This window comes from Lissotriton vulgaris, chromosome 11 (assembly GCF_964263255.1).
Source record: "Lissotriton vulgaris chromosome 11, aLisVul1.2, whole genome shotgun sequence".
In the NCBI taxonomy this organism is placed as follows: Eukaryota; Metazoa; Chordata; class Amphibia; order Caudata; family Salamandridae; genus Lissotriton; species Lissotriton vulgaris.
Genome location: NC_141699.1, coordinates 936,924,674 through 936,950,766, shown reverse-complemented (window position 1 = coordinate 936,950,766; position 26,093 = coordinate 936,924,674). Strand labels below are relative to the sequence as shown.

General features: G+C 44.4%; 1 protein-coding gene and 1 long non-coding RNA gene across 5 annotated transcripts in view; both read left to right on the top strand.

Moving 5' to 3' along the window:
- Positions 1 to 26,093, top strand: part of TSC22D2 (TSC22 domain family member 2) — a 176,891-nt gene that overhangs the window by 38,813 nt on the left and 111,985 nt on the right. For 2 of the 4 annotated variants that reach the window (XR_015300964.1, XR_015300963.1), the window contains exon 2: positions 12,650 to 12,798. The exons of the other annotated variants lie outside the window; for them this stretch is intronic. The gene's annotated coding sequence lies outside the window, so the exon portion shown is untranslated. The remainder of the gene's footprint in view (positions 1 to 12,649; positions 12,799 to 26,093) is intronic. 4 annotated transcript variants of the gene reach the window in all.
- On the top strand, positions 12,794 to 18,928 carry LOC147683709 (uncharacterized). Its single transcript, XR_015300966.1, has 2 exons — positions 12,794 to 16,132; positions 17,959 to 18,928. It is a non-coding gene; the product is annotated as an uncharacterized LOC147683709 (long non-coding RNA).

Here is a 26,093-nt window from a genome sequence, read left to right as displayed (position 1 = left end):
ATGTGTGTGTGTATATGTGTCTATATATATATATATATTAGAGATAGATATAACTAGATATATACATTTTCTACAGAAAGGTCGAGCTTTGTGGACTCAGTTTTGCGGGCTGGAGCACGGCCTCCCAGGGTTTTTCGGGACCCTGCTAGAATAGAATTTACCTCGCTCTTCATATAAGTTGGTGAAGAAGGTGAGCGACTCTGGAACAGTTTGCTTAATCAGATTTATTGCGCTGGTTAGAAGATAGCTAAATATAATATTTCTCTTTGAAGCTGTTTGTGGGGCTTAGTGTTGAGCTAGCATTTGATGACAGTGCCTGAAAGGTACTGTGCCACCCGATCTCCCTCACACTGTTGAGCACTCTGGCAGTTCTAGCCAAAGCAAAGTTTAAATTTATATGGCTTCTTCCCCAGTTTGTTTTGCCCAGAATAAAGTTTTTTTTCTATTCGAAAGCTGTAGCAAGTACATCTCAATGTTTAAGGTCAAGGTGACTGCAAGTACTTATTGTGAAGCTTTGGAGTGGGGATCCAGCAGAAGTAATTGCGAATATTGCTTCAGCATGAGCTCGAGTGTTGGTTTAAACATGAGAATGTATGGCTCAAAGTATCTGTTGCTTGGGGTGCACTGAGAGGGGAACTGGTTTATTCATTCCATTCAAGGGGCTAGTATTAAAGTCTAATCCACTGGCAAGTTGGCACGAAAGACCTGGTTACAGATGCAAGCTTTCTAGGTGTTTGCCTTCATCTGAAAAGAAGGTAATCTTTGCAGAATTCAGGATAGTAAGTTGAAACCCCTTCTACTGTTATCTGGTTATCTGTTTTTGGAGCAGGATAATTTCTTGATCTCCCAAGGAAGAGGGATGACTACTCGCTTGTCTGTTATCTTCAGTGAAGTTTTTAGGTCCTAGATCTGATCAGAGGGATGAAGATGCAGTGGATCCCTGTCATTTTAGAATCAAACATTTTATTATACGGCAAGTTAGCTTCCGGCACAGCCCAGCTGCCTACATCGAAATTCCAGCAGGGCGTAAACAAGCAGTAATTAAACACTGCATTCGGACCTACAACCCGGAGGGCGGTCCTGCGTAGTAGAAGCCATTGGCACTCCTCGTCGGCATAGCAGAGTCCGCAATTTCCATAGAGAAGACAACCAGCCAGAACAAAGAAGGAAAACAAAGAACATATCCCCCACTCCCCCCTCCATCCCTCCTCCCCTCGATGCCCCCCCACCCCACTCCACATCAGCCATTAGCCCAGATCTGCACATCACACCCACTGCTCCGACCCAAGCAGATCTGGTCCCAGAACTTAGAGCCCTAGCACAGCCCTCATTGGATCCAGAGGAATGAGCTGCAGAATTTGCAAGTATGTTGGGCATGTAACCTCTCTGCATTCTTTAGATAGAAGACTCATAAACGGAGCCCACAGGGAAGCATACTCGGACCCTCCTACCATCCATATTCCAGGAGAGCCGTTCCATCGCCAAGACATGCCACAGGCGCATCAACCAGTCACGCACATCCGGGACGTCCGGGGAGCCCCAACGCGCCAGGAGGGCCTGCCTCGCAGTCAGCAATCTTAGCACAATTTGTCGCCCTAACGGCGTGCGAAGAGGGAAGCAAGCAGGGCGCGGGAGGCCTAGTAACGTGTGCTCAGGTAGCCGAGGCAGTGTGATCTGGAACGCAACTAAACTTCTAGTTCGTCAAAAACTGTTTTCCAGTACCTTTCTAATTTTGGGCAGTGCCATAACAAATGCAGGAGAGTGCCCGACATACCGCACCCCCTCCAACAGAGACCGGATTTAGCCCTATCCCAGGATGCAACGAGCGGCGGTGTATAGTACCAGTACGTCGCAAGCTTATAGGCCGATTCTGCACCCGCTGTGTTAGCTGTCGTGTGATAAGCTCGGTAGAATACCTGATCCCACTCCTTCTATGAAAGTGGCCGCCCCAACTCCACCTCCCAACGCACCTGCACCTTTGTGTGTGGACGCTGTGGATCACGCAGGATCATGGCATATAGTTCAGAGATAAGGCTTCGGTCATTCTTTTTAAGTTAGAGCCATTGCTCAAAGGTTGTGAGAGCGCGACATCAAGGCCATATTGTCCGGACGTTACACCCAATGAGTTACCTGCGCATAAGCAAAACTATCCGATGCATCCGAAAGGGAATGTTCAGATCGGAGGTCCGAGAAGGGGACAAGCCCCTCTAGATCAAAAAGCATACCCACCCTCTTGCAATCCTTCCCTCGCCAGCGATGAAAGACCGGAGATGCAAGGCCAGGGGGGAAGGCAGGGTTGTCCACAATCTGTGTCATGGGTGAGGGGAAGGTAGTCCAACCTTTATGTAGTGCCAGTTGGTCCCATGCTTTAAGTGTTGGTGACGTCACAGGCGAGAAATATAATCCCCACGCCTTATCCTTGCGGGGTAACCACAGTTCACGCCAAATATTGCGGCCCGCCACCGTCTGATCCATGAATAACCAATGTTTACTCGATTCCGGTCTATTCCATTCGAGCACAAAGCGCAGGCAGGCGGCCTGGAAATAGGCCGTGAGATGAGGAGAGCCTAAACCGCCAGCGGTTTTAGGAAGTATGGTCGTCGCGAAGGCCGCACGGGGGCGCTTGTTGTCCCAGAAGAACCTATTCTGCAATCCCTGGAGTTTTTTCAAGGCCCCTCTCGGCGGTGTAAGTGGGAGCATTTGAAAGATATCTAGTATTCTGGGCAGAAGCGTCATTTTGATAGCAGCTAACCTGCCAAACCATGACAAATTAAGGCGCGACCAAGCAGAAATAGATTTGGTAGTTCGTTCCATCAGAGTAGTATAATTCAGGGAAAGCGTCCGGGGCACGGTCGATGCCAGGCGAATGCCCAGATACGTGATATCAGAGTGTGCCCAACGGAAGTGAAAGTCCCGCTGCAGGTCAACGACCTCTTCCGGCGGGATCGAGATGTTAAGGATTTCAGATTTTAGTGAAATGAACCTTGAAACCAGCCACAGCATGGAAAGCGCGAATCTCTGCCGTGAGTCAGCGCAGAGAGGGAGCAGGACTCTGCAGCGCCAGGATAACATCATCGGCGTACAGACTTATTTTATGCTAGTCGGCTCCGAAACGAATGCCCGCAATGAATGCCTGCAATGTCTGGATGGGATCTGACACGCTGGGCAAAGGGCTCCATATAAAACTCGAACAGGAGCGGCGAGAGAGGGCACCCCTGCTGTGTTCCCCTGGTGATAGAGAACGGTGCCGATCTGCAGCCATTGACCCGCATGACCGCTTTGGAGATGCATACAGGGCCTGGATCCAGCGCAGAAAATTGCCCTTTAGTCCGTAAGCCCGCAGCACTCTGAGAAGGAACCCCCACTCGACTTTATCAAAGGCCTTCTCCGCGTCGATGGATAGAAAGAAGGCCTGGGTCTTTGCTACACCTGATGGATGAAATTCAGCGCGCAATCTCTTGGAGTTGTCACTACCTTGACGGGTGGGAACAAAGCCCGATAGGTCCGGTTCAATCACTCCGTCCATAAGGGGGCTAAGTCGCGCCGCAAGAATACCTGCGAAGAGCTTTGCGTCGATGTTGAGGAGAGAGATTGGGCGATAGGAGCCACAATCAGCAGGGTCCTTGCCAGGTTTAAGTATGACCGTTATGGCCGCATCTGACATAGAAGGGGTGACCGAGCCTGTCTCCAGGAACGAATTAAAAAGGCGGGTCAGAAACGGGGCCAGTTCCCGGCAAAAGGTTTTGTAAAACAATGCCGAGAAACCGTCGGGCCCGGGGAACTTCGCTACCTTTAGCCGGGCAATAGTGGAGATTACCTCCTCCACGCGAATCTCCACGTTCAGATCTTCTACTGTATTCTCCAACAGGGGAGTAACGCCAGCCGCTGCGACGTACCGTTCACACACTGCGGGTGGGGAACCTTCTTCTGTGTATAAGGATTGGTAAAAATGGCGGAAGTCCGCAGCAATCTGTGTCAGTGGTACGGGAAACAGCTTGGTGGTTCCGGATGTCGGCGATGGCCCGAGACTGGACCTGGGCCCGCAGGCGGTGCACGAGCATCTTACCCCCCCCTTGTCTCCACTCAGAATTTATGACGCAGGCGTAGTAGCGCATATTCTGCCCTATCGAGATCGTGATGTTTCAGCATGTACCGCTTAGTTTCGAGTTCTCTCCAAACCCTGCGGGCCCCTGTACGTTTGTGGACAGCCTCCAAGCCACGGACATCCCTCTCCAGCTCTTCCCTCTTATCTCTACGCAGCTTGGAATATGTGGCGGCCAAAGCAATAAAGTCCCCCCTAACCACCAATTTCAGCGCCTCCCAAATAGATGCTATCGCCGTGTCTCCGATGGGGTTCTCGGTGAAGTAATGTGTGATAGTGTCCCTGACCTTCTCCACTACAGAGTCAGCACGAAGCATGGAGTCGCGCAGCCGCCAGCCAGCTGAGGGAGGGCGCGCGCCGCTTAGGGTGAACATGACCGTCAGGAGCGTGTGATCTGAGAGGGAGCGGGGGCAATATCCGCATCGTGAAGGTGGGGCAGCAGGGCGGAGGAGGCCAGAAAGTGGTCAAGGCGCGCGTATGTCTGATGTGCCGCCGAGTAATCTGTATAGTCGCGCTCCTGGGGATGTTGCAGCCGCCACACATCATGCAAACCACCATCTGCCAACCACTGCTTCCCTCCCACCGACCAGGACCCCGAGCCATGCAGCCTACCTGCCGACCTATCAGTAGTCTCATCCATTACTAGGTTAAAGCCCCCCCCCCCCCCACTAAGAGGAAAGCGTCAGGGGAAGCGAGGACCTGGGCCAAGGGTGTGCGCAGAAAGGACTCCTGCTGTGTGTTTGGTGCGTACACGGACCCAATGGTAAAAACCGTGTCCCACCCTCCTCCCCCCCGCCCCTTAACCATTACACCTGCACCGCCAGGAACCTCCCCCGTATATCTACTAGCTGGGTCAAGACCTTACATCGCAACCGGGCGTTAAAGAGGAGGGCAACACCATTTTTCTTCGCCGGTCCCGAAGAGCACACCTGGCGGGGGAATCTCTTATCGCGCATTCAGCGCTCGTCCTTGTGTAGGAGGTGCGTCTCCTGTAGGAGGCAGTCATCACGCCCAGATTGTTCGAGTAGTGACAGGACAGCTGAGAGCTTCACTGGGTTGTTTAGGCCCCAGACATTAAGGCTCACCACTTTCAGTTCCCTAGCCATCCCAATCCAAGTAGGTCAGTATCGCTCATGTCTCTAGGCAGGACCAGGGCCGAACATGGCCCGCACAGGCGTTCAGAGCACACACCCATCAGCATAAAGGCAAGGAGCAGAGATGCACACGCATGTACAGATGTACAAGCGGCAAAAGTCTGATGCGGAGCCCCGCCCTACACTCGCACCACCCACCCCCAACACACACACTGAATCCCCGTAACAGAACCAAACTGAAGTAGACTAGGACAGAGTGAAGTACGCAAGTCCGTAGAACAGGCCACAAAGGCAAGGGGAATAGGTACCAGTCTACAGTCTTCCACATCCTGATACGGGACTCGTTCAACCAACAGTACATACAAGAGTACCTTCAGGGGGTGTCCCCCCTCCGACGCCATCTGTCCATCTGTGTACCCTCTCAGGTCTCACAGCACCTCCGAGGCATCCTCCGGGGTCTCCTCAGTCACCAGCGCCACGGAGGCTACAGCTGCGCCCCTCTCCTGGAGACGCGCAGAGGGGTCAGGACCCTTCTTGAGAGCAGAGCGGGTCACCTTCTGCCAGTCCGTTGATAATCGTCCTCGCCTGAATGTATCGCCACCGCCCGCTAATTCCGCCTGTGTGTGTTAAATACCCAGGAGGTCCATGGCATCTGTGAGCAAACGCACCTGAACCAGTTTGTTTTGCCAACGGAAAATGAGGCGGAAAGGATGACCCCACATGTACGCGACGTTGCGATCTCGCAAGAATGATGTGACCGGTTTAAAGTCTCTGCGCTTCTGCAATGTAGATGCCGCTAGGTCTTGGAAGAGCACCGGGTTGTGCCCACGGAACTGCAGCGGGACGACGTCTCATGCCATCTTAAGGATCCGTTCCTTCAATTGAAAGTCATACACACAGATGAGGATGTCCGGTGGTGGTGCCTTCGACCCTTTGGGTAGGCCAACCCGATGCGCTCTGACCATTCGAATGTCCGTGACCTCTTCGTCTTGCAGGATCTGCTTAAAGAGGGCCTCAACGTACTCACGGAGATCCTCTCCCTCACGTGGGACCGCTCTGATCCGGATATTGTTGCGGCGGGACCGGTTCTCCAAATCCTCCTCGTGTGCCTGAAGGTCGAGGTTCTGTTCAGTAAGCCTGATAACGTCCTGCTGAAGCCGGTGTATGTCGCCCCCGTCTCAAGGTCATGTTCCTCCAGTGTGGCTCCCCGCTCTCCTACTTTATCCACGTCTCTCCGGACCTCCCTCAAGTCCGCGGCCAACTGGGTACGCAATCCTGCAATGTCCTCTTTAATTGCGGCGAAAAGCTCCAACATAAAGGCCTCGGTCGCCGGTTCCTCCGCTTAGCTCCGACCCGGAGACTTGTTGGCCACTGGGGATACGGCTTGCCCAGAACCCTTCGGAGCTCCGTCCTTGCCCAGTTTGTCCTTCTTCATCCTGGCTGCCGCCATAGCCGATAGGTGGACTCTTCGTCCTCTGCACGCCCTCATGGTTGGAAAGGCCTCTTCTCCACTCGCACCTCTGGGCCTAGGCGTCCACGCGCGCTCGAGCAGGCTCCACACTGACCGCAGATGCCTTATTTCAGGTTGAGGCCTGTGAGTTTGCTTCCACTGGGCCGGGGAGCGACACCGGTAGCGTCCTGCTGGGGAGGGACGATGCACAGAACCAGCCGCTACCCCGGTCAGGCAGTGGGAAAGGGCCCGCGTGCAGGGCGAGCCAGCGCAGATCGAGGGCAAAGCGCGCTTCAGACGAGATGCTGTGCAAGTCGGGCTGGACTTCTGACCGCCGAGGCCCACTAGGCCGCAATCCACTCCACCTAGGCCCTGCTAATGTCCTGAGGTCGGTTTATCGCACTATCACACCCCTGGATTGTGCAAGCGAGCGTCGGGTCGACCGGGGCTCCCGCTCAATTGCCCCGGGGCTCCACACTCCCTTGGTGCCTGCTTTACTAGTGTAAGGCCCAACCTCGCTGCATCCGGGCCTACCGCCACCTTCCGCCGTAACCGGGCTGTGAGGGGGCTCTCCCGCTGCGTCAGAACACCAGGCCTGCCTAGGCCCCAAAGCCCCGGCCTCTAGTCGACCTCACAGCCGGCTCTCCGCTCACCTCGCGCCTCACTGCGGTGGTCCCCTGGCGCCACCGCAGATCCATTTTCTGGGGCCTCACACGGCCAAACCAGGTGCGACGGGGCTCCGCTCGCTCTCCTTTCCGCCCGGCAGCTCCTCCGCCGGCCCACCGTCCTAGTCCCGCGTCTCCCGCAGCTAGAGCGCACTCCAGCGCCTGGACTCCGGCGCGGTGTAGGCCGCACTCTCCGTCGTGGCTAAATGCAGCACCGGCAGGCAAGACAAGCCCCTCAACGGGTCCCCCGCCGCAGCACGGTGTCCGGAGGCCAGTAATTCCCGGTGGATGGGGACTTCAAGAGGGTGCCACACAAAGCGATAAAACTCTTGGCGCCGGAGGGACACGGAGACACGTCCTACTCCATCGCCATCTTGGCCACGCCCCCTGTCATTTTATAGTGCCTCTACCAGTCCACAAATTTGCAGCTGCAGTGCTGTAGATGTTCAGGCCTTGCAGGAGCCTCATTTGAGGTGATGTGGCAGCATTGGAAATTTATCTAGGATTCAGTGTTTGGACCTAGCAGTTCAACATACTTTAAAGGCCATTACGGCCCAATGTTTCAAAAGGCCTAATCGCTCTACTCCAAAAAAGCATTTCTCACTAATAATGGCAACTAGAAAACACAGCCATTGACTGGCCACACCAACTTTGGAACCATTGCCTGGATCTGTAACCTGCTCCTAAGCCACCCAATACCTCTCGGCAAAATATTTTGTATCCTGTTCCAGCAAGTCTGGTTATAAAAATGTCTTATTAAACTATATGCGCAGCTTGTCTGAGTAGGTCAACAATCTGTTTACCTTTCAGTTAGCTTGGTATATGATGACCCATGAGGACATAATTCATTCTTAGATGAATCTAGTTTATACAGGTGTCTTCGAAACTGAGGTCTGTGGAATATAATGGAGCTGAATAGATACAATCCCTGGTTTCTAGGATCACCACATAAAAGTCCACTACGATCATCCATGCCACACCCAATTTCCCTGAAACATATTTTTTTGTGTTTTAGTACTTAACCATGCTCAATGCAGTGATTGCCAAAGGTCTGTCCTAAAGTAACTCTTCGCCCATTGCACCGTGATTTTGTCCTAAACAGATAAAGCCTGTGGACCAACAAACAGCATTTGACAAAATGTAGTGCCTTCCAGCAGAGTGAGACTGCAATTGAGGACCTGACTCCCTGTGAGTTCCAGATGAGAATCCAAGACTTGTTTACAGCCTGGAACTTTAGTCTACACTTCTAATGACACAGTGACCTCCTTAGCTAATATTGTAATTGTATTTATTTAGAGCGTACTACCCCTGACGAGGTGTTAAAGTAATTTTTAGTGAGTTGCACGCTACTCCGCTACTCAAGGTTGGTTAACGTTGGATTAATTGAGAGAAATATAATGTGTTAATTGAAGCAGTGTAAATGTGAGTCTTTTAGTTGGATGGATTGGCTAAAGGAGGGAAGAGTCTAGAATGGGCTATTTTTGAGACCCTAGTAGTAAAATGAGATTTGGGATGAGTAGGAGTGGAGGTAGAGGATATATTGAAATAGGTACAGGATCAGAGTAGTGAATTGGAAGGAGGTGGATAATATTTTTTTAATCTACAGTGGGATTAAAGGAATAAATCTATAGATAACATAACTATATATAAAGGTATACATGTGTATATAGAAAAAGTCTCATATGTACATGCATGGATAATTATTTAGAAACTCAGGCTTTCAAATGATGCTATCCATAAAGCTAATTTATATATTTTATTTTGTAATTTTGTTTTATCTATATTGATAGGGTTATCGATGGCAGCATGAAAGCTGCAGTTAAAGTTCACACTCGCAAATTCATCTACTCGTATTGATTTCTCCATTTGTTTTAGTTCTGAATGTCTTTTTCTACTTCAGTAAAAACATTGTTTACGTTCTGTTGTAATTTAGTTGGTGTTCAGGATAAGTGCTCACTGTTTCACAGTTAAAACGTGAGGTATAACTAATGACCACCCTGTGGTGGTTGTAGCGTTTAAACATTAATTTGGCTAATAATCTATTTGCTGACACTTGTGGGAACTTCATGATTGGTTTCTTTGAATTTTTTGTTTTGTAAGCTTAATATTAGTCTGAATTACATTAAATGTGATTGCATATTTGTGCCTAGTTTATAGACCTCATCAGCTTGTCAAGGGGCTTAATGTGAAACCATTTTAAATAAAAGTAATTTACCTAAGACTCTGGCACCACCCCCTGCCTTTCTAGGGTGGGTTGTACCGATTATCCCCCATTTGGAGCCTGCTTGTCTAAGAGACCATACCATGGTCCTTTATGAAGTGTGTTCAGTATCCTTCATCTGAAAAACGTTCCTGCTTTAAATCCTGGACTCGCTGGTACATGAATGTTGTATATACAACCATGTCCGTGTCAAAGCTGCTCTCAGGATAGCATGATCTAAAGCGGTTTGGCACATGGGTAAACCAAGGAAGATGTGTGATTTGTGTATGTGGGGTAGGAGGGTGGGGTTGGTGACCAGCGACATGGTGTTAAAGTTCCATCAACTCATAAACATAAAATGTTTTACTATTCGTAGCTCGAATTGGGAAACACCCATGTATAATAAGGCCTTTCATGCATGTCTGGCACATGCCTGTTTCTGGATCTAATAATGGCACACGCAGCTGTTTGATACCAGAGCTGATGATGTATAGAAGGGCGCATTCTTTTCTTTTTCCCTTCGTGAATCAAATTTGCATTCTTCTCTCTACTTGTAAAGTTCTGTGCATATACTTAAGCTTCCAAGCGTGTTTTTGTTAATTTATTTTAACGAATACTACGTTGGATATGACTCTGCTGCAGACTTCATCTACATGCCTTGAATGTGCTGCAGAGGAGCCCACAAATCCAGAAAGGAGCCATGGGAAGTGGAAAAATGGTATGCTCATGTATGTCGGGGTGCAAGAGCAGCGTCTTTCTGCTTAAGGATCCAAGCCCCGGGTTGTAAGAGGCCCTTACTTAGGCTTGGTTGTGCTTCACCAAGTAAATACAGTCATCACCGTTCACAATTACTTTCCCATTCCGAATTCCACACCTTGAAATTGATGATAAAAGCTGGATACTGCATGTTTAATGTGTTGTCCTTGCTAGCCTCCTATCCTTCCCCTAGGACTAATTCCGCAAGATTTGTGAGAATGGGAACCACTGGGTGCTATAATTTCACACAGACACAATACATATTTCACAGCAAACTCCTAATTGATACCTCAAGAAGAATGAAAGCTTAAGTTGGCGTATGCCATTCAAACAGGCATTGATACAGGCAATCAGTCTGGCCTTGCCAAGCTGATGCGATGGTAAAAATTGTATTTATTTTTTCGTAAACTCGCTACAAAAAAAGATAAAAGGAAAATAAAGCACTGTCTAAATTGGCAACCATATTGTTCCAATAAATTTTACTTTTGTGGCTGTTTTTACTAATCATTTTAAAATAAACCTGTCAATTCTGCTATTTAAAAAAAAATGTTGTCCTTGTTTGTGAAGGAGACTAGAATAAATCACCACCTAAGCAAGCGCTCACATCGCACAGCTACAGTGTGTCACTTAGACTTTATAACAACTTTAAATAACAAGGAGAAAGAAAATAATTCGAAGCATAATTGGGCAAACAAACTGACGGCACTATAAATGAGGTGCTATTTAAAGTAAATATCAGAAATAAAGACAATAAACAAGCATACTTTGAACCAACTTCGTCACCTGAGCATTATAAATTAATACGGTTATTTATTTTTTTTTTTAACATTGCTCTGGCATCTCATACCTAGGAGTCAGTTGAGCATCTGAGTAAATTCCTTTTAGGAGAAAATCCATGAAACGAATCCAAGTGTCGGTATTACCGCATACCAATGAAATGGAACTTGAGGTTGGACTACACAAGCCCGTGTAATTTCTCCAATAAGTAAGACTTCAAGGTTTCAAAAAAAGCCTGTTGGTAAAAAAAAAATATATATATATATATATATTGTATACACTTTTGGGAAATTGTAAGCTTTGCTTTTCAATATTTTGAACAATGCATCTCAATGAATCTTTTAGTGAAGTCTTTGTTTTGCTTTCTATTTTTCCATATTTTGTGTGGCAACATGCTCAAAAACCTCTTCCTCTACCCTCACTTTCACTCTGCTTTCATCAGTGACACAATAAAAATTAACTGATACTGGAATTAAACAAATGTTTCCTCTACTAGACATTGATCAGTACACTTTTTTCTTTGCCACAGGAATGTTTACAGTAAATAACCGAGCAATCAAAACGTTGAGACCATACCTTAAGAAGCACGTCATTGTAGTGTGTAAAAGGGAATATATTATGCATTTTTAAAGGTTTTTATTGTCTATAGTAAATGGTGAACTTTCTTCTCTGTATTTAGCTTTCCCCATGATTAGTGTGGTAATGTGATATTAGGAATGATACAGAACCTTCCTCCGAACCCCCTATTTCCTTTGTCCTTCTTTCTTCGACCCCACCCCCAACAAGGTGGGCTGTCCTTTTATAATCATCCAGGATAAACGTAGTAACTTTTTTAGCCCATGAACAAAACGCTTTAAAATGTTAATAGGTATTTTTGTTTTTTGCTATGGATTATTTTTAAAAGCAACTTGTACGGTGAACTTGTGTGGAGCGCTTCATGAAAACTGCACGTATTTAGTAAATTGGAAAGTTAAAAACATTTCTCTACAGTCCCCAAAATACAGCAAATCCAATGGACCGCTGCCCAGACTTATTTTAGCAGATTTGCTGGTAATAGAAGTCTTTACATTTGTTCTGCTGTACACTTTCTTGAATTTTATTTTAAAATGAATAGTTTCAGCCCACTAAGTAGCAGATATTCTGTTTGGCATTTCATAATGGCATTTTAATATTTTGTTTAGGAACCTTTATTCCCACATGTAACCAATTTCATACAACACCAATATAAATGCATGAACATTTGTGTGCGTGTTTTTGTTTTGTTTTTTCCCTTCTCAATATACAAATGTGATCGGTGAATAAAAGTAACTTTTTGGCAGTAAGGCCCATGGTATCTCTAAAACAATTACACTTTCTACCTTTGCTTGGCTATATACAGTTGGCACATGCATACTCCTATCTAGAATGAAAACTAGCATTTTATAAAACCTTTTATGTCCATTCCTATATCTTAATTGGTGTTTATATGTATACAGTCTATAGTTGTTTTTAACTGCATCAAAACAGTCACATTCTGATGCCTACAACTACTTCACCCATAAATAAATGAAACTAAGATATTTGATATGCTATTGATGAATGCACCTATACTTCTTGATCCAACAGGCGTTTTGATGCTTTATTGTGGTGTCATGGGAGAACAAGAGGAATATCTTCTACCATACCACATCTTCTTAGCATCATGTTAGACAGGCTTCTAGATATATCCATTGCTTTCTGAATTCATCATGAGAAATCCAACAAACCAGTCATTGGTGAGTTTGACAAATTGCTCGTTACAAGATGTATTACATTGGCAAAATCAATTCTAAAGGTGCAATTTATTTCTAGAGTGTAATTAATGCTGGCCAACGGTCAGGAAAATTACTAGCTGCAAGTAGCATGCTTAGATGCCCAGCTTCTTAAGGAATGGTGATGAAGAAACCTATAATCGTATCCCTTCTCCAATAACCACAAATATTTTGGTGTAAATTAAGTTTTAAGGGGCGTTGCTTACTGGCTCCTGCCTTTCATTAAATCCTCCTATACACAATCTGTGGAAGTTCCATGCAAACCCAAACATTTTATTCTTGTCTTATTCTGTCTTACTGATATCAGTGTTCAGATTCTCTAAAATCTCTCCAACAAATAAGAGGGCACGCTTTAGTTAATTGCAGGTAAAACCCCTTTTACAACGACCGCATACACCATTCTATCTGTTTTGCAAATAGGTTCTGCCATGACCAGAATCTTAATTCAAATAATTTGACTTTGAAATGAGGAGGTTCTACAGATGGAGACATTATCCTTAAAAAGCTGCTTGTTGGAATTAAATGTGGCATTTTGTCTTGGCCAGAGATCTAGGATTTTATATAAAACTATGCAGCATAGAAACTTTGACCATTACTCGTTTATTGTTCATGACAAATCTTTATCATCCTCCTGCTTTTCCCTGGAGAGACTATGATGACCTATAAAGTACAGAAAATGCTTTAAAAAAAAATGAATCGTTGCTTCATTAAGACATCGGACAAGAATAATGTTTACGTTTGCTGTTGCATTTCCACAGATTAGAGATGCAACCCAAACACCATTGCCCAGACTGTTGATATATTCGTTTTGATAGCCAAATGGCACACTTGCTAGCAAACAGTAAAATAAGAGTAGGGCCCAGAGATTTTGATCTGCTGAAGATAACTACTTTATTCTTTCACTTTATGAAGTCCTACTAGTTACATAAATTGATATATTCAGGGTTCAGTTTGTGCTAGCCTCATTCAAGTGGAAATGTCGTCTTGATTTTGGCTACCTGATTAATCTTGTTTGGCACCTATAACTGAACCCTTACAGAAGGGATTTATAAATACAAGATTGTAATCCAAGTGATAGTAATAGAGAACCAATGTTATGAGTTTACCCACAAGCTTCTTCGCTTTAGTTATGGCCCTAATCAGAAGTTTGAGGTTGCATGCACAGAGCACAACGATATTTTAACATGTTGACTGATAAGTGATCACATTGAATTCTCCGCTCCTGATTTTTTTCTTCACTTCTTACAGCATTTACTACTTGATGCAGCGTTCATCTCTGGAAACGGGCATTCTTGCGGAACTCTTAAGTGTGTTTAGGCCTCTTTGCTACAGAATTTTATATCTAGTTTTCAACACTGGCATAGAGTGCAGTTATGGTGTTAGATCAGTTGACTAACCGCTTTATGGTGGATCATCCTTGAATTTCTGTTAATTAATTTTTTCCTTTTCAGCTAAGTTATGTTTGAATTATTTGTACTGTCAAAAGTTTTCTTTAACAGCCATACTTGCCTCTGGATTTGGTGATCTGAAGAACCACAGAATTATTATTGAACCTGGACTCCTCTGTAGGCAACAAATACAGCCCTGTTCAAACGTTGTTGTACTCATTATCTAAATGCTTTCCTTTAACAACCAAAACCCTTCTTTCTAGGAAGCCTGTAAGCTGATTGGCTGAAATCTTGGAATGCATTTTCTTGAGACTTGGTCTTAAGAACTGCTGTTGAAAAAATAAGGTTTGTAAATGAAGCAATCACCTAAACTCCTGATTGAAGGTCATGCTTGGACACTTCCTCCTGGGCATGTTTAAAACTTCTGAGTGGAATGACATTAGCTTGTTCTGCTAAGATGCGAATCTGTATCTCACTGCCTTGTTCTGACTACAAATGGTTGCCATTTTGCTTTATTCAAATACTTCGCTCAACATTTTACCAAACGTTTTCTGGTAACTGGAAGGAAATGCCCTCTCTGGGACTTTCCTGAAACACAGTGATTTGTATATATGGTTCTCAATGCCCTTTCAGTTGTTGCGATAACATATGCTGATCTGGATGTACTTGTCCTATTGTTTGACTATAGAGTTTTAAGAAATATAATTGTTCTGAAACATTAATATGATCTATGGCTCTTCTGGTGTCCACACCCTGTCACCTCGTTGGTTATTGCTGGCACATTGTAGTCTCTTCACCTACCTGTATGACTAGTCTAATTTTAGTGCGCTCCTCGTGACCTTTTTGAAAAATTTGTTTGTATTTCTGGGAAACCTATTTCGAAATGGTATCCAACTAGTGTGTCGTTTTAATTTGCAGAGCCCTTCTATTTTACCTAATGCTACTTTAAAAACTCCACAACTTAAGTACACAGCGGGATCATTGCTTGAACTTTGTTTGAAGGAGCCTAGCTCTTCTCAAAGCAACTCACTGCTGTTAAGGATCCTTTGAGTGGTCCAGGTTTATTTACAGTAATGCACCTGCTCTTTCCTCAAAGACGCACTATTCAGGTCATGTGATTGAAGTTCACCAAACACACTAAGCTGTTAGAAAGCATGTAAAGTGGGTTTTTTGAAGGGGAATAAAGCATCACTTTAGGTCAGTCCTATAGAAACATTTACATCACCCCTTTTTTGCTTTGCTGTTTGTATTTTTGAGATTGACAAACTTGGGTTACGTTGGAGCCTCCTTGATTGGGGATTGCATCAAATCATTATTCATATATGATGAACAACTAATTTTCTGCTGCCTGTGCCAAGCCAAGATCGTAAACCTTAACGCAACAGCGCATTTGCTGTCTCCGTTGTAATTATTTGCAGGGATCACAGATCCTAAGGAAGAAAGCAATGCTTCCCTTCAGTATGCTGTCAGTGCTGCAAGTTCATAGAGAGGGCATTTAAGTTCTTAGATCACAATAAAAGCTCATGGCAGTAACTAGCTCATAATGTGCACCCTCACTTGTTAGTGTGGTGGGAAGGGGGTGGTTTTTCGAATGCTTTAGTTTGTTTTATGTTTTTCTATATATTTTAGCTTACCAAGGATTTTGAGATATAAAAAACATGAAAGGAATGTGGATGTCATGTCGTTCCCCACTCCATGTCAGAATTTTGCAGAATTATTTTACGGAAGACTATCTTAATTTGAAACGCACTGGGATCAAATAATCTAGTGTAAATTTAACTACTAGGGAGAATGTTAAATATCCTTATCCTGTCAATTGCCAACTACTTCACCAGCGGTCATTTATAGCAATAATTAACTGTTTATAAAATCCTAGTTAATGGCTTTAATGCAGATGACTAGAAATTCAGGTCTTATTTATTTATTTTTGGCATTTATTAAGCGCGAACAAATGCCCGCAGGCGTCTCGGCGCTGTACTGTTTTACCCTCCTATATGATCTTTGCAGTTTTTCAGAGGTTGAATAGCCAGGTTTTCAATTTCTTCCTGAAGGACAATAGATTTGGGCTTGATCTTATGGTTTGTGGGAGCATATTCCATAATCTTGGGGCGGCAGCTAAAAAGCGTCTGTCTCCCCAATTGACCAGTCTAGTCCGTGGCACTACCAGGTCATTCTGTCCTGCAGATCGTAACATTCGGGTGGGAGTGTACGGAACAAGATGGTCGCACAGGAATTGAGGCGCTTGATGGTGTAGTGCCTTGTAGACGATACATAACGTCTTAAATTTGATTCGGTTCCTAACAGGTAGCCAGTGGAGACTCCTCAAGGATTCGGATATTGGTTTGAATTTGGGAATGTTGAGGAGAAGTCTGGCTGCTGCATTTTGGATTGTTTGCAGTTTCTTAATTGTCTTAACTTGGGCATTTGCAAACAAGCCATTGCAGTAATCCAACGCTGATAGGACCATTGCGCTAACCAATGTCTTTCCCACATTGGTAGGAAGAAAAGGAAGAATCTTCCTTACCAATCGTAGCTTGTAGAAGGCATTGGAGGCCGTCTGATTGGCGTGAGCCATGAAATTTAGGTTATCATCGAAGATGACACCCAAGTTTCTCACTTTCGTAACTGGTTTAGGTACAGCTCCGAAAGATGATGGCCACCAAGTGGGGGACCAACTAGGGCTGAGGTGGCCAAAGGTGACCACCTTGGTTTTGTCGGAATTTAATTTCAAACAGTTTGTTGACCTCCATTTTCCAATGGCCAGCATACCTGTCTTGAAATTTTCCGCCACTGTTTCCCCATCATTTCTGACAGCCAATATCAGCTGAGTATCATCCGCATATGAGGTAAGGTTCATCCCGTGCGCTTTGATGGTATTAGTGAGGTCCGACACATAGATATTAAATAGTGTCGGACTAAGGGATGAACCTTGAGGTACCCCACATGGCAGCGATAGTTCAGCGGATTCATGTTGGCCTAGTATGACTGCCTGGGATCTCTCTGCTAGAAAAGGCGCTATTAGGTCTTTTGCTAGGCCTTGCACGCCCATCTTTTCGACACGGTTGACTAAGATCTTATGGTCAACCGTGTCGAAGGCAGCTGATAAATCTAAGAGCACCAGTAATGCAGTTCCACCTTGGTCTCTGATTAATCGGATGTCATCCGCTGCCTTAATGAGGGCTGTTTCCGTTCCATGAAACTTACGGAATCCAAATTGTGTTTCATCGAGCAGATGGTATTGCTCGATGAATTCCGCAAGTTGAATGTTCATGGCTTTTTCAATTACCTTGGCAATAAAGGGTAGGTTCGCTATAGGCCTATAATTTTTAAGTTCTGCTTTGTCCAAGCCTGGTTTTTTCAGGAGTGGTTTGAGTAAGGTTTTTTTCAACTGGTAAGGGAAAATTCCTGTGCGGAACATGAGATTGGTCATTTGAGTAATAGCTGGGATTACGGCGTCTATTAATGACCGAAGAGTTTTTAGAGGGCAGGGATCCAGAGCTGATCCGGATTTAATTGTTTTCACAATGTCCTGAATATTGTCGTCTGTTACCTCTGCGAAGCAAGAAAGAGTATTACTTGGAAGAGGGGTATTTGTTTTCCTGATCCATTGATCTTCGCCTTGATTAAATGCTGAAAATGTCATTTACTTTAGTGAAAAAGAATGCTGCTAATGAATCGCAGAACTCTTGTGAGCAAGGAGGATTGAGGTCTGGGGTACATCCCGCGAGATGTTTAGTTATTTCGGTCTTCTGGAGTGCAGTGCTCATTACGCACAGAAGAGCCTTCTAGTGCATTATGCACCGATTACTTTTACGGCTGTTTGTGCAACCTACCTCACTCCTGCATCCACCACCCCCAAAAAATAAGCCTCTTTCCTCTCCTTGGAAGGCAAAGCCCACGTGACACCAGGAATTGGTAGGTTATAGAGTATCGAGCAGGGGCAGCATTGTCCAAGCATTCGCCATTTCTGTAACCTGTAACGACCCCAGTGACCGGATGGGTCAACTCTGCACCCCATTCTGTTTCTCTTATTTTTCTGATTGTCTAGTAGACTTTGTTGACATGCACCCTACCCACGTCATCCTTGATGAGTGGGATGAGGTCTTTCTTGGAATTGGTGCACATCCGCTAGCGTCAGACAGTATTTCAGCCCTAGGGGGGAGGCAGAATGGGCAAAGAAAGTTGGGGGTTCAGCCGAGTTACCACCTTTTGTCCATTCCATATGTCGAAACAACACTCAAAGGAATCATTTGTGTGGATTACTAAAGAAAAATAAGTATCAGTTTACTTCAACTTGAGGAAAAAAAGACTGTAAATTTGGCATTATTGTCCTACATTCATTTCATAGTATATTGATTATTTGCATTAACAGGCAACCAAAATAAAGAAAAGGACTCTGAAGTAAAGGGTGGAAAAAAGGGAGCGAAAAGAGTCCAGTTTTAAAAACATGGGAAGTAACTCTGATGAAGACGGGCAACACATTTCTTGAAGTTAGTTAACTTTTCAGTTGCTGCATATTCCTGTACATAGTTTTTGACCTATAGTGTCAGTCAGTCAGAATACTTTTTCGATAAATCAATATCATAAAAAGACAATGGTACTATACAAAACATACATTAAATACATTATTTATACACAATAAAAAACAGGAAATTAAAAATCTCCCCCAAAAAATTAATATTATAAAATCACAAATATAATAAAAACGTCAACCAATTTGATTACCCTGACTATCATTTTTCACAGTACAGACATCGTACAGATTTACATTCGAGTTCATTTAGGTACAATTAATAGTTTTCCTGTTCCTAATCCTGACCGCACCCACTAGAAAACTAGCAACATGGAAAATGGTCCTGGGGTCTGTAATAATTGCAAGTCCAAGAGAGCAGGCTTGACTTGCAAGAACCCAGCCTCCTTAAGTATTGGGACCAGGAATTTCATCCTTAATTCCGTGTAATGACCACAGAACATCAGAAAATGCATTGTTCTGAGTGGAAAAGTTGTCACAGGAACACGGCAATGCATTTTCAGGGGTACTCCAATTGGAAAAATGACCTAGGTTCAGGTGAATCAAGTTAAAACGAAAACGAGTTAAACCTATGGTAGGGACGGTTCACCACATTAAGGTAGATTTCAGGTCCTAATGAACTAGTCATAATGAGATTAGCCCTTACAGTGGGTTTTTTAAGTTCTAATTCCTCTGTCTCCAGAGTCAGCAATTGTGCCATTGCTCCCTTGATTAGTGCAATGTCCTTTGATGTTATTGATTCGGGTGAGGAGAAAAGCTCCGGTCTCCCTAGTTTAAAGAGACTGTTTTTGATGTATGTCAGCCACTGAATCTTACTATAATGATCTAATAGGAGACCATCTATCATGATAATATGGTTCAAGGAGATTTCCTGGTTCAACCAGGTCTTCATCCAGGATATTAAAGGAGCCATTTTTATCATGTCAGAAATAAAGCCTGCCCCCAATTCGGAATGGATAGTATATGAGGGAGTAGACTGTGGCACTGATAGGACAGATCTCATGAATTTATTTTCGGTCACCTGTAGGCAATCTGGGGCACTATAGCCCCATATTGAACTACCATATGTGGCTACTGCGAGGCATTTTCGCTTTATATATCTTCATTAGTGCTACTATAGGCTTTGCCCCCAGTTTTTTTGTGAAACCCTGGAGTGCAGAAGTAGTTCTTGCAAAGGAGATGTTTCTATTTTTAAGCTGCGGGCCCCAATTCCCTCTCTCATCAAAGATAATCCCCAAGTAAGGGAATGTGGGCACTCTACAAAGTTCTTTTTTGCAGCAAAAGAAGTTTTAGATTGCTGCTTCTTCTTAGAACACCTCCCCATAATCCTGAGACTTCTTTGCATTTAAGGTCCAGGGATCCCATAAAGTCCCCAAAGACATCTAGCAGCCGTTGTAGTCCAACCCCGGTCCGTGAGAGAAGGACACAGTCATCCGCGTAGAGGAGAACTGGAATACCAAGTTCCCCTATACGCGGTATGTCGAGGGTAGCCTCCTTAAATGCAGGTTCCAGGGCATTGATATATATTATAAAAAGAAGGGGGCCAGGATGCACCCTTTGCCTGACCCCCCCTTTCCGAATTAAAATGGCTGGAGCAGCGCCCCTCAGCAGTAACCCTGACGGAAGCCAATAGACCAGAATGTAAGTCCGCCAAAAGGTTAACTAAGGCCCGATCAAATCCCATGTTAAGTAAAATTTGCCATAACTTTGTCCGGTTTACAAGATCAAATGCCGATGAGAGGTTCATGAACCCCAGATACATTGACCCCTCTTTAGCCTTTGTATATTTATCCAATAGCATTTGCAGATTAAGGCATTGGTCTAATGTGCTCCTTTTCGATCTAAACCCTTATTGCACGTTGGACAGAACCCCTCTATTGTTGACCCATTCAGTTAATTTGTGCAAGATAACCCGTCCCAAAATTTTGACAGAGGAGTCTATTAGGGAAATAGGTCTGTAACAAGAGGGGTCCTGCCTGTCTCCCTTCTTAAAGACTGGGATAATGATAGATTTTTTCCAGGAGACCGGTATGTTGTCTTGATTTAGAGCGTTAAAAACACGACACAATCTTAGACCAGAATTTTGGCGCGCATTTAAAAACCTCTGCGGGAACCCCGTCGGGACCGGGAGCCTTATTTTTTAGGGTCAGTTCAATCGCTCTTTCTACCTCTGTGTCCTCAAAAGTCACGTGGGGACCCTCCGATCTAAAAAGGGTATTAACCATTTGATTCTCAAGGCCTGGGGTAGAGTATATTTTACCAAAATGTGTTATCTAGCCCTCATCTGGGATATTGGACTCAAGGGGACAATTCTCCTCATCCGAGAATAACAGTTGATTTACAATTTTCCAGAACTGCCCACTATTTTTTAGGGTCTCGGGGGCAAGTAATTGTGACCAGGCCTCTTCTTTCAGTTAATTTTTCCTATCTTGAATAGCTTTCTTATAGGCAGATCTTAAGCAGGCTATTTGAGCTCGGTCTTTAGGGGTAGCCTTCAAAGCCTTAAGTAGAACTCCATGTGCCCTAGAACATCTTTTATTAAACCATCTTTTGCCACAATGTCTCGTCTGACTATGGCCAACAAGTAAACTTTGGTTATTTGTCTACAAATGTTATCAAAGGCAGAAACCACAATTGTGTTTTGAGCCTGCTTCTCTAGGCATATGGCTACATCGTCCTCTACCTTATCCAGAACTTCCTGCAAGAAAGTTTCAGGGACTATGTTTGACCATTTTAGCCTTCGTCCTTGGTCTTTAACAACCACATTTAGGCCACCCTTATGAGTCGCAGTTTTCAGGGTTAATAAGTCCGCGGACATTATCTCTATTAACACCGGATTGTGGTCACTAAAGACCGAAACCTCAGTCTTATATCTTAAAACTTTACACAACAAAAAAGAAGTCATAAAAATGTAGTCAATGATGGTACCATCGTCCCTTCCTTTAAATGTAAGGGACCTAAAACCACCCTCCCTGCAACCAGACTCGTAGAGGTTCCATCTGGCCAGAAAGTTTTCAAGGGCCTCCCCCCGTTTAGAATGTTCAAAGTGCATGGGTGAAGAATATCGGGGTCCTTCTATACTGGCACACGGTTGGTTACAGGGATGGATGTTAAAGTCCCCTAGGAATATTATTTCAAAAGTATTCACATTAGTACTATAGTCTGACCGAAATTTCTCCAGTAAATCCAGATTAAAACTGGTGCACTCGTGGGCGCATGAATTATAAAAGTTAATAAATAAAATTTTAGGGGTATCAGAAGGGGATAGTTGAACAATTAAACAGTTCTGGCATTCTGAATTACACTGAGTTAATGTACCCTTTAGGTCAAGTTTAAATAAACTTAGTAAGCCTCCCTTAGCTCTGCCTGCCACACTACTAATTGCTGGAATACAGAAGTGTCTATACCCATCCACAGAGAAACTATTTGTCTGATCCCAGGTCTTTTGAAACGCTATGTCGTCATAGGTTTTTAGTGCATTAGTCCCAAGTGTCATTCCCTGCTTTAGCCTTAATACCAGCAATGTTCCATGTCATAATCCTAGAAGTAGGGTAAGTGGGCTTTACATTAGTCCTCGGAACATTTGGCGGTCAATCATTTTCCTCCAGAGATGATAGGGGGGTGTATCGATTGGCCAGGTGAAGGGCTTGATCAAATTGGTTATATGGGCTGGACAACCTATAACCATATGGGTCCAGTCTATTTGGGGGTTGATTTCTAATTTGGGGGGGGATTAACAAAACCACGCCTAGGTAAGAACGAAAAAGTCTTGGGCTGATCAGTATGTAAGTATGGAGTATTGTTAAGATGATTATAAAAGAAACCAAGAGGGCGTGCACATAGTGTTATCGGCAACTGGAAGGGAAGCCGCTCTAAGTAAGACTGTGGCAACATGCTGCGGATGCTTAAAATTAACAATAATACTGTCCCCCCCCCCCCCCCCCCCCCCCCCCCCCCTACTGTTTTTCCTAGGATTTCCTATCCAGCTAACTCTTCGGGTAGATATTATTCTGTCATTTGAGAAAGCAAATGGGAACCCACAATTCCTGTTCAACCATGATAGTGATTTATTTTTCAGGGCATCGTGGGTTTCTAACTGAGACTCCGTAAGATGGGAGTCCACCCCAGGTACATTTGTTAGTACAACTATGTATGGAGCGCAATCTGGGGGGAGATTAACTGAGGCTCTTCTCTTAGGTTCACTCCTCCCCTCGTTGTTCCCCCCCCTGCTATGGTAGGTTGGTTACTAGAAGTCATTGGGGGTGGTTGAGTAGCTGGTACAGGGGGTGGTTGAGTGGCTGGTACAGGGGGTGGTTGAGTGGCTGATACAGGGGGAAGTTGGGTGGCTAGTACGGTTTTTACAGTATGTGTAATCCCAATCTCTCCCCCCCCCCCCCCCTCCCACCATTGCAAGGAGCAGATGTATCCTTGTTTGCGTTATTGCCAACCATTGAGTTTTTATTTATTTTGGTCAAGGTTAAATGAGAATTCAAAAGGCCGCCCTGTCTAGTTACTTCTTTTGTTACCTGGTCTAATTTTTCTACAAGATGTTTAATCAGGAGTTCTAATTTGGATTCAATAATACTGGCCAGCAGGTCAATTTGGTCAGGGTTCATGTTAGTCGTCTCTGCCTTATTTGAGGTCTCATTTACAGCCCCTGTGCTTATAGGTGGAGTCCCAGCTTTTTTAGATTTCCTGTTCCCCCCCCTCTTAGCTGGTAACTTCCTGCAGGCCCTTACTACTCTTCGTACCGGGGAGGATGCCTGCGAAGATGTTGGGGAAAGTTGTAATTAAATATCCAGGGGATTATCCAGCACTACTAGGCTCTGTACTAAAAGTGCAGGTGTCTCATTATCAATAATTATTTGCGAGCCTTCAGTGCAGCTATGATCTAGAACAGGAGTGACTGGGGGGGACATGTAAGCTTGTAGGCGAAGCCGGAGGGCTTACCCGATTTAATGAAGGCGCCTTTCTTTGTTAATTTTACTTACTACTTTGACCAAGTAATTGTCCATTGTACTCGTCATATGGGGGTTTTTAGCTGATCTGAGTTTAGACATTATTATATTACAAAATGACAGTTACGGAACAATATTTTTATGGCACTGTGACTATTGCAAAAAGCGAGCTCAGCTAGGAATTGCTACAACTAGGAATACACATGACGGTACACAATACATAGCATAAAGAGTCTCACGATTTGGGATATGTGGGGGCAAGATAAACCAACATCCGTGACGGTACACAATACATAGCATAAAGAGTCTCACGATTTGGGATATGTGGGGGCAAGATAAACCAACATCCGTGACGGTACACAATACATAGCATAAAGAGTCTCACGATTTGGGATATGTGGGGGAAAGATAAACCAAAATCCGTGACCCAGCCCAGCCTCGGTCTGCACCGGATGGCCACAGACGGCCCGTCCTTTACCCGGTGCCGCCCGCGCGCGTCCCTCGGGGCGGGAGTTGTTCGATCTTATGGCGCCTCCGGGCGCGTGGTGGAGCGTCACGATCTCCCTAGGGCAGCTGGGTGCTGTAGTCCGCTGGCCGGGACTACAGCAGGCGGTGGGCGGTGAGGAGCGAGCGGCTGCAATTGCCTGGTGCCGTTTCCCTCACGGCGGCGTCAGGCTCCAGAAAGTGTCCTATAGTGAGTCCTGTATAAGTTATTTTTGTATGCACATTTTTCAACAAGTGATTAATCCCATCAAGAAAGCTGAATATGTTTTTAAAAACTGGATAGGGTGGTCTACTTTATATAATATAAGAAATCTTCCTCTGTTAAATACGAAGGGACATGAAAGGTGAGGTGGGTAAACAGAGAAATAGCACTAAGACCACCGACATGCTTTCCAAGGCCAATCCACGAAAAGCATATTTTGAAAGATGACTGCTTTGCAGTGATTTCGAAGTTCAGTCCCTTTCGGGCATTGTTCAAGAAGCGAAGTCTCCTCTTCCCCTATTTCCTTTTCAAGAAAAATGCACATTGAGATAAATAGTATGCTAGTTAAACTAATTATCAGGCAAATAATTGACCCACTTCTTGCCAATAAAAACTATTTATATTTAGGACAGTTGCATCAGAGCCTGTGTTGGGTTTGCCTCTGAAGTTTTCTAATAAAACCCTTGTCTTGTTACCCTTTGTTTTTTGCCTATAATCAAAGGCATTCATGTATGCAGTATTTTTGTTTCTTCACGTTTTCAAAATTTTCATCTAAATTACTGCCACGTAAAAGACTAGTGGCAAGAAATTTAGTGTAATGGTCGGTCATTTTTAAGTTTTTCTCTCGATGCTTATTGAACTGTAAGCTGTATACAGGGAATTAATAATCGCCTGTCAATCTGGCGGCGTAGTTTCTGGTGATATTTAAAGTTCTAGCTAGTTAGATTGTTTTGTGAAAAGCCGACCTTTTAGGTGCAATATCTGTTTTGTATCTTTCTATGGCAAGCTCTTTTGGCAGGTTTTCCTCAATGGAAACCTGCTGTGCCTTTGCTCTTAATGAGAATTTCCCCATGCTGCTTTGGGCAGTGTCTGACAGAGTATTGGTAGTTCCAAATAGAGGTAGTCTCAAACCTTATCCAAACCCTAATTAGAAATATGAATTAACTTAGAACTGCACGTCTTAACCTCTAATCTAAGAAGTGTTTTTTAAATCCTGGTACCAGTCATTCTAATTTGACTTGGTATTTTAAAGAAAATGTTGCAAATTGCAAACGGAGCCTGATCTCACTACAACTTTCACACACCTTACAAGGAAAGCCTGGATTAATAGTTGGAGATAAGTATGATGCGGAACACCAGTGTGACCATTGTACAGAGGTAAAATAGATCCCATCGGAGGATTACAAAAAAAGGAAAGCTCAAAGACTACTTTAGCGAGGTGAGTTTGTAACCTCCTGTCCCTTGGGACAAATTATTTCAAAGGTCTGCAACGAAGCAACTCAAAAGAAGTGGCAGCCCAAAGACAGTACATTTCAGTTGTGTGGCATCTTAAAGTAGCAAAAAGTAGGAGAAGGCATGTTATACCCCTTCTGTCCTTTTTTTGCTGATAAGCATCTACCCTAGTCTACATCTAAAACTTGCTTCAAGTAATGGCACCTTCAGAACCAAAAACTTTACTTTCTCATACCACTTGGCCGCCAGCAGAGGAAATTCTCTAGTTTGTAACTTGTCCTTGTTTTGATCCTCTTCACATCTAGAGCCCTGTCTTTTCTTGCTGTCATCTCCGCCCGTTTAACCCTAGCTCAGGTCTTGGGGCGCTTAAAGTTTGATACACACAAGATTATTTAAAGATTCAGCTACTGTATTGTAACCATTTGCCAAACTGGTTATTTTTG